Raw genomic sequence first — 12,246 nt, forward strand, 5'->3', positions numbered from 1 at the left:
TTGTCTATCTCAGTTTCCTGCTACTTATTTGATGCCATTCCTCATATAATTGGTTGCCCAGAGACTAAGACCGTAGATCCAACAGCCTAAGGAACAGCCAAATAACTTTTTTCTGTACTTCTTCAGCCTCCAGGTGCTCTATCCCGGTTTGCCTTTCTCTTGCCTTGCTCTCTTCTTTTTCGACTTCTTTCCTTATTGAGTTGAGGTCTCCAGTAGTTCTTAATCTTGACATTTTCTCTTATATCTTGATGGCAGTTTTCTATTTTTTAGACTTTTGTTGATGGTTGTTCAAGCTTTGGTGGAAACACTATACATTCATTATATGCCCCAAATGAAACCTGTAACTAAGCTTACGCTGCTAATAGGAAAGCTTTAGCGAAAGCTGAAGGAATGGCAATAGCACGTCATTTGAAATGTAAAGGATCACATCCATCACCCAGTAATGTACCAGTCTACTGCAATAAACTACCCATTACCATCTGATCAGGGGTGGAATAACTAAAGAGATCTGCCACAATCTGCTGGCCAAAGGAGGATTCTAAGTTAGTTCACTGCTGGTCCCGAATAACTACAGCCACTTTTTGGCATCTAAAAATTACAATCCGGTTTGGGATATTAACAAAATTAATTCCAAGAGATCCCGCCACCATTTCTGTCTTTACGCTATACCTGCTAAGGACCACAAACTATAAACAAAATATCTTGGAATGGACACCCCAGTGCAGTACCCAGCTTGCTGTATTCGGATTATAAATACTATGAAGGGACTTGCAGAGTTTATCAAAGCTGCCATTTACTGAAAACCAAACTGCATGCCTGTCTCTCACATTTCTCCATCCCTCACACTGCTTTGCACTGTGTCTGTAGAATAACCACACCGCAGTGGTCCTCACGCACAACATGAAAATACTTTCCACACAAGATCAAAACCAAGAGAACCGACTTTCAGCCAAACACTCTACACGATGTAGCATGCTGGGGCAAGTGTTCAGTGCCCTACACAGGGGTAGTAAGCGCTAAATAAATGGCACAATACAAAGGGTAAGGCAAAACCTAAATATTCCATGAGCATAGAAACAACATTGTATGGAAACTCGTTGAGATATACATGCAAGAGATAACCTCATCCATGCGAGGATCTGTTTTATGAACTCTGACCAGCTGTTAGGGCATTCATGAAGATGATTTAAATTCTAGTGCGTGTAGCTAGAGCAGGACCCAGCAAAGTGCTGCTCCATAGCCATTGAGGAAACCGCCTCCAAGCGCGCATTGCCAGATATCCTCTTTTCAGGGTGGGTCTTCGATATTAATTGTATGGAAAGATCTTGTCTGCAGTAGTACGTTACCTGAACACAAAGTGAGCTCTGAAAGTGCTAAGATAGTCGTCTGCACTGCTTTTGGACTGACCATTATCTTAATGATTGGAAGAGCTGGCACAGTGGTACCTCACTCCCTTAGAGTGAGGTAAATGTTTGCTGCTGAAACCGTTGCCACTTTAGGTTGTAAATGTAGCAGCATTTATTGAGATTTCGGGACACCACAGTAATAGAACAGAACAAAAAGGCACAATGCCGTAACTGCTATAATGCATAACAAAAACAAAATACAATAGAACACCACTAGAACACAATAAAATCCCACACATATTCTTGTTGCATGTTACCATCTCTTAAATCGATTTACATTATACGGTTGTGCCTTGCTTACCACAAAGGACCGGTAATTGCGCTAATAAAAAGTGTTGTGCTGCTAATCTGACGTATGATTTTCAGTAGTTAGCTGCCGCTAAACATAAGTATGTCTTGAGTACATTTAAATGCAGTATCGAAACATAACCTTCTGTGAAGGGGCTGCTGTCATGCTGCTTGTGTGCTGTCATGGGAGCCATGAACTCTACTTGTCTATACAGCCTGTAGTTTCACTTCAGTCCAGTCTCTTTGCCAACTACTGTGTGAATCAGGCGGTGGACTTTGCTTCATTTCGAAATGTTATGGAATCCTTCTCCTCGGGCAGCATTGCATAGGACAAACTGGATTTAGATGGGCTGTCGAAGATACTATGGCCCTGATTACACCCTCTGTTGTAATTCCCTTTTCAGGTACACACTTCCAAGTTTCTGCCCATGCCTACTATGTGCTATTTGCCCACAGGTAAAACCGGACGAGAATCTTGTTGGGAATTGGCACCAAATTGTAATTTGTGCCCCCTCAAACACGCACAATTGTTCGTATTTGTGTACCCTGAAGCCAGTCAACACCGGCTCTAGTGGCAGTCCACCACATGGTGCCGCTGTGTGTTCTTTCTTGAGATTAGCACAACAACCATGTTTATTAAGTCAAATTGCATTGAAAATGGAGAATACCAGCCTCTCGCGCTATTGTAGCTTTGTGTGGCCTGCAATTGTCCGAATTGTCACATTTATGGGAGTGCAATGGTTGGGTGTCATGTTGATACTGTCATTGGCAGCACTGCCAGGGGCCTTCCAAGAAGGGCCCTGGCACTTAATTTTTTTCTCCCAAATTAAGCACTGCTTGAAGCATCCTGCAGTGTTCCAGGTTGTGCTCATTGGAATTCCATGCTATGTGTAAATAATGTCCTTGACAGGTTTATTATTTGTCGAAACGTGTAGGCAGTTAGCGCGTGGACAAAAGGAACATGCGCAAATACCACCTGACTTGGGAGTTTGCACCTGAAACGGAATTAGGATCAGGTTTCCAATCTGGGACTGCCTAGTAGTTTAGTTAATATCTTCTACAAATATTTGGTGTAAACTGCGAATAATGTCATCCATCAGATGGTTCGGTAGCGTGTACCGCGTCCAAACTACGAGGTGAACCGGGATGTTAAACTGCCAGTTTTTCCAGCTTTTGCACATGAAAGTGTGTGGTATTCATTCTACACAATTAAAGGATGATGTTACACGATGAGGGCGGAAGTTTGATTTCACTATAATCCTTGCCTCAGAACCTGTATTCACGCAAATGCACTTTTTAATTAGCAGGAAGAGCGGCGCACCTGTGAATTACAGACATTTAAAACACCGTACATTTGATGATAACAATCTTGCATCATAAAAACAAATTACAGGTTCCTGCGCGAAAGCGGTGCCGCTAACTTTTCTAGATCATTCGATCTTCACATTTGTGGTTTGTCTCTTCACCAGAAGCCCTCAAGGGTAACACAATCTCATACTGTTCAGCTCCCTGTTCTCCATTTCAAGACATAATAACCCTGTGTGCTTCGGAGGCACAATAAACTCCATATATCTCGGTAACCATGTGATTGATGCTGTAACTGTATGCGTTGGTCTGCCACCCTTTGTCTGCAAGTTAGCTAAATCAACTGCACAACACCTTACTGTTGTGCTGGAAAGGCAAGCATGTCTGTGGCTCATTTGTGACCCAGGGGTTCGGTGTAGTGTGACAGATGTGCCCACATCTGCCACCTTTTCTTACCATTAATTGTAGTCACTCCGCTGTCATCCGCTGGAGAGGAGGTGGGGGAAGGGGAGGCGTATTCCTGCTTCTCTCCTCCCCCACTGTACTCTCTTGGTCAGCCAGCTCATTGGTAATGATATACACGTGGAATGCCTACCTCTGATGTTTTTTTTTTCTTTCGTTTTTGATTCTAACATTAGCTGCTTCTCTGGTGTGCACCCTGCATCCAAACCAGCGCTGGGAGCTGTGAGTACCCATCACTCTGGTTGTGGTGAGGGGTCAGTGCTACAGACGTCCTGCTGGAGGAGGCATTGGGCATGTAGGACAATTTGAAACTGGGGCACAACACTTCCTTGCTTGCCACTCAACTTCTGTGCTGTGTCCTTGTGTGGTTAGTTAGATGTAGGCGGCTCTTTCTTATTATGAACCTCACTGCACAAGCTAGCAGTAGGGTCTGCCCAACGGCAGCTCCATGGATGCCATGTAGGAGTAGTCGGGGGGGGGGGGGGGGTTGTAAGCACTTTGGTTCCTGTAGGAACATCCATGATTCCGAGGCTCCCAGCCTCAAGTATGATTTCTGTTGACTCCCTACGTTCCACTGAAGTGAAGACACTGGTGGTTTTGCAGCCTCCCGCTACCCACAGGAACCCACCCACTGTGGTCAGGAATTATCTTGCAGCATAATTAATGCCAAGGGCGTCACTCGGTGGTCACAGTTTCTAACCCTGCTCCTGCCTTTTATCTTTTTCCTGGGGTATTGAAGTTATTTGTTAGTTTTGCACTTCTGTATCTTTTTATTCATTTCCTGTAATTCTGTTGGAGCTAAGGATTCTTTGATGTCACTTCCTGACATGTCTTGAAGTTTAAATTAATTTCTTGCCACTTCCTGGCATGTTGAGTGGTCAGACACTGTGATGTTACCTCTGCTGCCTTGGTGGTGCCATGATGCAGAGTATTGGTCTTGTAATTGGGCAGAAAAGATTTTGAAAATCAAAAACCAGGCCATTCCACAGACAGAACATGGACTGCCATTTTTCATGACCAAAGAGCACAGATCGACTCAACTGACAGCACTCGCCAAAATTGAAAAAAACTGAAAATGAGGCAACCAGGCGAACTGAATGTAGCTTTTGCACACTATCATCTACATTCACTAAATTGCTTTCAGCCAGGGGCTGCTCACTAATTATGCAGTGGAAGACCTACACCTCGCCTCCCTCTTTGGTCAGTCGACCCTATGAGAAACTGAGACATTTGCAAAATGTCCAGAATTTTGCCAGGACACATGGTGAAAACTTTATTTTTTATTTTTAAACATTAGCCAAAACTTCAGCATGTGAATCTGGTACACATCAGATTTAACATTATTACAGACAATTATTGCTGTTGAGGATACAGGCATCTCATTATATTGGTTTCTCCTCCCATATTCCCCACCCCTCTCTATGTTAGGCTTTACCCACTCTTGTTGCACTTGTTTAGGAAATAAGGTGTCCACCAATAACTTATAAGTCCTGCGTGTTGGGGTGTTCATTGCTTATCTCGGCCCCCACCAACTCAAGATTGTAGTATCTTAGCCATGGCTGCCAGATTTTCCTGAATTCTTTGGGACACCCTCTGGCCTGGTGTGTTGTTTGCTCGGCCCCCATGTATAGAGCCATACTGGCCCGCCTTTCCGCCATATTGGGCAAGTCTGCTCTTCCCCAGTATTTAGCGATGTCCCTTTTTGCAACTACGAGTCCCAAATTGCTCAGTAGAAGTTGATATCTGGGAATATCAATGTCTGTGGGGATGCCCAGGAGAATATATTTTGGGTCCATTGGGATCTTTGTTTCTAATATGATATTTAGTTCCTTCACTGTTTGTGACCAATATCTATGTATCTATGCACTTGTTGACATTCCCACAGGGTATGTATATAGGTCTGTTATGCAGCACATACAGTTGGGCGTTTCTGCCCTGCCCATTGCATGAAGCAGCACCCTATCATAATAAATCCGGTGCAGAATTCTAAACTGTATCAACCTCAAACGAAGCTTCATCGCTACTTCCCTTGGAATGTCTTAGCGCTACCTCCCAATCAATGTTCTCTAGCGAGCCAATGGTTGCCTCCCTTTTACGCCTGGGGGCTAACAGTCTATCGGGAATGTTATTTTTTAAGGTTTTATATGTCCAGGAGACTGCCTTTGAGGATATCTCCTCCTGTAGGAGCCGGCCTTCTAATGGTGCATATTGAGGGATTTCTTCAATCTCAGGTTTTTGTGCCCTCCAAGCATGCTGTAATTGTAGATATTTGTATTGTTGCTTATTTGACAGTTGATATTCAGCCTGGAGATCTGTAAAAGTAATTAAGTCCTCTCCTCTTATTATGTCACCTAGCGTCGAGATCCCGACTGTGTCCCAGCCCCCAAAGCCTTGCAGTTGCGCCAGTTCTGGCAATCGCCTGCCCTCCCATAACGGTATAACTTTGGTAAGTTTCTAGCCCCAATTCATCTGCTGTTCTGCGCCTTTTCAAGCTTTGATAGTTCTCTGTGTAGCAGGTTGTAGGCCTCGTACCCCAGCGCCCCCATATAAGTAGTGAGGGTAGGAGTGTTTCTGAAATTGGAGCCTCTCCAGGACATAAGTGGGGTGATCTCCCGGAGTGTGGCACCATTTATTGATTACTGTTAGATGTGACGCCCTGTTGTAGGCTTGGATACCTGACGTGGCTATTCCCCCTTTATATTGGCTACGCAGTAGTGTATGCAGCAGCATCCTGGGGTGGCCCCCATCCCACAGGAATGTGCACAGTTCATCATTGATTGTCTTAAAGACCATTTCTGGGATTTTATGGTATGTGTTTTGGAGTATGTACAATAGTTTAGGGAGTATTATTATTTTGTACATGGCCGCTCTCCCCAGCAGATTCAATGGGAGACGTCGCCATCTAGCAACATCTTCCAGAAATCCAGCCAGGACTCATTTAATGTTATGAGTGAGGCAATCAGCCTCATTGATAAATATGTACAGTCCCAAGTATTTAAAGCCCTGGTAAGTTATGTGTCGATGTTCTGGTATTAAGTGTGTGTCAATAGAGCCTCCTACGGGGTAGAGAGACTACTTCCCCCAGTTGATGTTATATCTTGCGTGTTTGCCATATTCCTTGACTGGATGTAGCATCAGAGGGAGTGTTGGGTCAAGGTTAATGATGTAGAGCCCACAAGCTGGCCTCCAGCGTCCTGGAAACCCCTAAGTTCTGGGTGGTTCCTGATCTGGCATGCCAATGGCTCCAAAACTAATGCAAAGAGCAGGGTAGATAGGGGGCAGCCCTGTCGGATTCCTCTTTGGATGGGGACATCAGCTGATTTTACCCCATTGACCCTAACACTTGCTCTAGGATTAGTATAAAATAGCTCCAGCCAGGACATGAATTCTCGTCCAAACCAAAACTTTATAAGGACTTGTCTCATGAAAGGCCAGTGGACTGTGTCGAAAGCCTACTCCACATCTAGGCAGAGAAGTATCTTTGGGGTGGGCCTGTCCCTCACTGTAGCTAACCAATTGGCAAGCCGGTGAAGATTGAAGCATGTGGCGCGGCCAGGCATAAAACCTGATTGTCGCGATGGATCAATGATGTAATTACTGTTAAAAGTCGTGTTGCTAGGTTAGAGGCCAAAATCTTAGTTTCAATGTTTAACAGCGATATTGGACAGTAAGATCCGCAGCTTACCTGGTTTTGGTATAACCACCACTGTGGCTTGATGGAGATCTTCTGGCAGCGCCCCCTCTTCTCATACCGCCCGGAACATATTTAGAAGGGGAGGGGCCAACAAACTTGTTTTTCTTTAAAAAAATTCCGCTGGTAGCCCGTTCGGCCCTGTCGATTTCCCCTGTTTTTGTCTATTTGTGGCGTCTTGCACTTCAAGGGTGATTTCTGTCTCTAAGGCTTCCATATCTACTCTCTGTAAGGGGGGAGTAACTATACTGTCAAGGGATTCTGTTATTAGTACTTCATTCGCTAGTAGCCTAGCCTCGTATAGCTCCGTATAGAAGCGTGCGAAGGCTCCCGCTATGGTGTGTGCAGTTGTGTGTCGCTCTCCAGCTCTTGTATCTGGGTCCCCCAGTTCGCTCCTCTTTCCCTCCTCCCCAGCCAAGCCAGGAGTCTCTTTTCTCATAGAGTCTATGACGTGTGGTCTGGATTTGTGTCAGCACCTCCCGTTCTGTTAGGGTGCGAAATTCCTTGTGTGTGACTGCTAGTTGTCTAAGTAAGGCGGCTTTGGTTTCTGGGGTAATATTTCTCTCAATTTCTAGGAGCTTTTCTTCTAAGGTTTCTATTTGGCGAGTTTCGTCCCTTCACTTACACGCTGTGGCATCCTGCACTCTGCCTCAAAGCACCATCTTGTAGGCCTCCCAGAGTGTGATCTGTGAGGCCATTGAGCCCTCGTTCTCTTGGAAGAACAACTCAGTTTCCTTTCTTATTACTCCTGCTACTGTTTTGTCACGGAGCTCCCAGGCATTCAGTCTCCAGTTTGATCTCTGCCGGTTACTTCTGCCTCCTACTGTCCACCATAATGGTGAGAGGTCGGAAATAGCCCTTGCTAGGTATTCCACCTTATCTACTGTACGTATTTCACCCGTCGGGCAAATAAGTAGTCGAGTCTAGAAAAGACTCTTTATGTGATCCCGAGAAATAGGATTAAGTGTGGTCTAGTGGGTGTTGTTGCCTCCAGAGGGTGGGAAGTCCCAGCGACCTCCCGAATTCCTAGTGGGGTGGGGATGCGGGTTCCTGTGGCAAAACGTGTGCGGTCAAGGCCTGGGTCAATTACATCGTTGAAGTCTCCTCAAACCATGTGCATGGATGGGCCAGATTCTAATAGAATCTTAGCATTTGCATCAAGGGTTTGGGGCTGCAGTCGTGGCGGGGCATAGGCGCAAATTAGTGTAAGCTCACATAATCCCCAGGTCCCCTAGACCGCAACAAAGGTCCCATTGGGGTCTATCCAGATTTTGGTTGTATGAAATGGGGTGGTCTTCCTATTCCAAATAGTAGCAATGCGCGTATCAACAAAATCGAAGTAGACGTGTCTTCATTTTATTTTTTAGACCTTAAGAGAAATAGTAACTATCTTGTTATACAAAAAGATTTCTGTATGTGAGGGAAAAATAAGGAAATCGAGCCATCTTTTTTTTTTTTTTGTTTAAACAACCAAAAGCCTTTTTAGTCTGAGTAATGTTTAGGCATTGGCACAGTTTGGTATCACTAAGGCAGTATATTGAGAACACTACCTCATAAAAAAATAACTTGATATGTTGGTACACACCCATGTTAATGTCTGCACCACTCCGGGGTGTCAGTTAAGTTTAATTTATTATCTTTTTAAACTGTTCAAACATTAGAGCTCCGAGATTTATTGCCTTAATTCTCCTGTAGCATATTGTGTCTGCTCTCTATTGGGCATCATGCTTTCAGCTGGCACACCTATTCCATAAGATGGCTGGTAGAATTTAAAGCATCACACACAAGCTTTAGAATTCATATCAACAATGTGAAATGTTGAGTTGGTTACAATAGCTGGCAGAAATCACAGGCACATTTTGACGTATTCATTTTATGTTACTCTTTTTAACGTGTTTAAGTTTGAAGAGGATATCGTATTGGTAAAGGGAAAAACGCATAGCATAGGGTTCTTGGTGGATTGTTGCTGTTCTCTTATGCTGTGAATGATGTACGTTTTTTGTTATTTAGCCAGAACATGTTATATAGTGTGTTTTTAGCCTTGCTTGTTGTCTGTCTTTTTGGTTTGTGCACCATAATTTGTCTTCCGCTGGTGCTTCTCTACCATTGGCCAGAGGTTCTGGAAATAATAGCGTTCAAGTTCTCCAATGACAACTGTAGGTTGATTTTGATTGGAAATGGGATATGTATTTCTCTGGAGGATTTCCATAAGTTGGTTGACGTTTATGAAGGGTCTAACGAGGAATGGATTAGACGGTGAATTGATATGGTGATGGCCAGACAACCTGGTTAAATAGTGTGATAAATAATTACCACTTTAAACTTTTACTCGCCAAATGGTGATGACTAGATCCAGTCTGTGCTTTGGTTTGCGGGTAGTTGAATTTGTTAGTTGATTCAAACACAAAGAGCCCAGATTACCAGTTTCTATTTGTGTTCTTTTTTTTCTATCCAGTTCAGAGTTACCCATTGGGAGGGTTCTTTGGAATATGGTTCGGATGAACAACACCGTTCCTGGCTTTTTCACCAAGACGTAGGATGATGGCGGTGTTTGGGTTGATAGAGTATCTTGGGTTCTAATGAAGTATACGTGGGACCTACAAACTTTGCACGTCAGCTCCTCCGTGCTTCTTTACAGAACTCAGTTTTGCTTCCAGTTTTGGAATCGAGTAGAAAAAGCATGTCAGTTACTTTAGATGACTTAGTAGAAGAGCCATTTAACCTCAATGCATGTCTCTACCTGGCCAAATATGTGCGATTTTCTTTTTGCAGTTATTGAATTCTACTTTTTGTTGGACGGCAGCGTGTGTTAATGAAGCCTGTTTTATGGGTGTCTGGATTTGTATGCTTGCACCACCGATTATGTGGCTAGTGAGATATGGTGCTGGGAGGATGAGGAAAGGGTATTTTGGCAACAAGGATTGATTGCATGCGTTTGTGATTCTCCTACCATAGAAGGTACTGGGCTGCACAATTCACCTTTTGTTGACAGCTGCTTGAGGTCCACAGATTCTATTGTATGTGCCAATAATCAGCATGTACAAGAACAATTAGGGCCAGAGTGGTGGTGGTGGAGAATGGTTGATGTGCTGATGTTGCAATTAAACAGCAGCTGTGCTCAGATGCCAGGGATGCAGTTGGAGTTGTGTTCTTCAGGGTATTGTGAAGCACTTGTTTGATGGTCACTTGGGGAAACCCTGGGTTTCTAATTGTATTGCAGTGTTGGTCGTATTTGTTCTGAGTGTCTTGATGAATCCAAAAGGACACTGTTGCCGAAACGAATCCCATTTTGCCTCTTTTCGATTTCCCACTGAGCCACGCACTGACTGTCGGTTCACAGTATTTCACGAAAAATGTAACCCTTGAGGATCTTACCGAAACTGTGCAGCGTGTTGAAACCTCGTTTGTCAGTTGATTTCGATGACTACTACTGCACCACTTGTCGTTTACATTTTTTTATTCCTGTTTCAGGCATGGTGATTGCCTTTGGATAGATTAGGTGAAAAAAATTGTTGAACGTAACCTCAACCCATAAATTCTATCCAGCAGTAAGAGAATCTCCCTCTGCCGCTCTATTGCTTGGACAATCTCCATTCGCCCTTATTAGCTAATGCTTTCTAATTATAGCAGGCGCTACTGCAATGGACTGTTCGCTGATGCTGTTAGGCAGTGTCGGCCGGCAGCACGCTCCTTGGATATTGAACATTTTCCTCAGAGGGTGATTGATCTTTCCCAATCACTTAGTATGGATGGTAAATCGTTGGTGTCGGAACGCTGGAATATGCCTGCTGTGCATTACATAGATTCACATGCATTTACTCTAAGTGGAACCTGGCAGATTTATCACAGAGTAATACATCCACATTATTTAATTCTCTAACATTTACATATGAAGCTAACTGTGGGCAATTACGGAACTACATATGATTCAGTTATCTGCATTTCAGAGCATAGTTCCATTTGAATTTGGCACTGTTTTGTCTGAGTGAATCTTTTGTTTATGTTTAGGCCTTTCATTGTCGCTTATAAGTCTGAGATAGGCGAGCTCTGAATATACCTTGCATAAATGCCCAACCTGCTTAAAAACTATTATTGGATTTCCATATTTCTCTTTAATATAGCCCATAATATATATTGAACCTGCAGATAAACTGAATTTTGACTATTGTTGTTATACTAGGATAATTGGAAACCTCTGCAGATGAAAATCGGATCTTGCCAAGTATGAATACTTTAGTTTTTTGATTAATTTCAGTAGGATAAGAGAGTGTAGAATTTTGGAAACCAAAAAAACTGGGAGAATGCCATCTAATTTTTTATTATGCATTTAGATATTATAACTTTGAAATGTAAATACAACACTAAAATGTAAAAAAAAAAAAAATCAAAAACATGCTCGAACTTCAATCTATTCTTCAATAATTCGAGAGGTAAGTCATAGTCTAAACCTTACTTCCTAATTAATCATATACTCAAGTCAAAGTCTAATTCTCTCACTAGCGTAGATTCTTTTAAAGACTATATTGCCCTGAATTAGAATACACCCTTTAAAATCAATGTTTGTACAAGGTTATGTGGTCCAAGGCAAATCTACGTTTATCCTATCGATTACATTTTTGGAATTTGAACATGTTCCTAGTCTTGTGACTTGAAAATGAAGAGCACAGGCGAGTGCATAAACCTGATTGCTTTGTATGCGGCATAAATAAACTGGCATTTGTATAGACCGGTTCAGAGTTTCTGCCTTGCTGTTAATTTCAGTTTGAACAGATTTGTCAAATGGGACTTCGTGTAAGCTTATCGTAACAAAGGACACTGGAAGGAAGAGGAAAAGTGATTGCATTTTTCCTGGAGCCGGGCTGCTGTTGTGATAGTATTAAAAATTGATCAATGATTTGAGTGAATAGCATGTAAGCAGATTTATTAAGAGGGCTCCATGCGACGTCCAATTTTCCTGTGACTTATTCCTTCTGTTGAATAATCCCGCCCATGTAACTTGGAAAAACACTTCGTTTGATCTAGGAGTTGTCTTAGTCATCGAGCTTCCACTCGGTTTTACTGGCCATCATAATCTTGCAAGAAAATCAAATGTAT

At 43.1% G+C, this 12,246-nt stretch overlaps 1 protein-coding gene across 3 annotated transcripts in view; it reads left to right on the top strand.

Moving 5' to 3' along the window:
- ARK2C (arkadia (RNF111) C-terminal like ring finger ubiquitin ligase 2C) overlaps nucleotides 1-12,246 on the top strand; it is a 217,521-nt gene that overhangs the window by 24,816 nt on the left and 180,459 nt on the right. The window contains exon 2 of one of the 3 annotated variants that reach the window (XM_085629287.1): nucleotides 5,817-5,907. The exons of the other annotated variants lie outside the window; for them this stretch is intronic. The gene's annotated coding sequence lies outside the window, so the exon portion shown is untranslated. The remainder of the gene's footprint in view (nucleotides 1-5,816; nucleotides 5,908-12,246) is intronic. 3 annotated transcript variants of the gene reach the window in all.

Source organism: Triturus cristatus, chromosome 2_1, assembly GCF_964204655.1.
Source record: "Triturus cristatus chromosome 2_1, aTriCri1.1, whole genome shotgun sequence".
In the NCBI taxonomy this organism is placed as follows: Eukaryota; Metazoa; Chordata; class Amphibia; order Caudata; family Salamandridae; genus Triturus; species Triturus cristatus.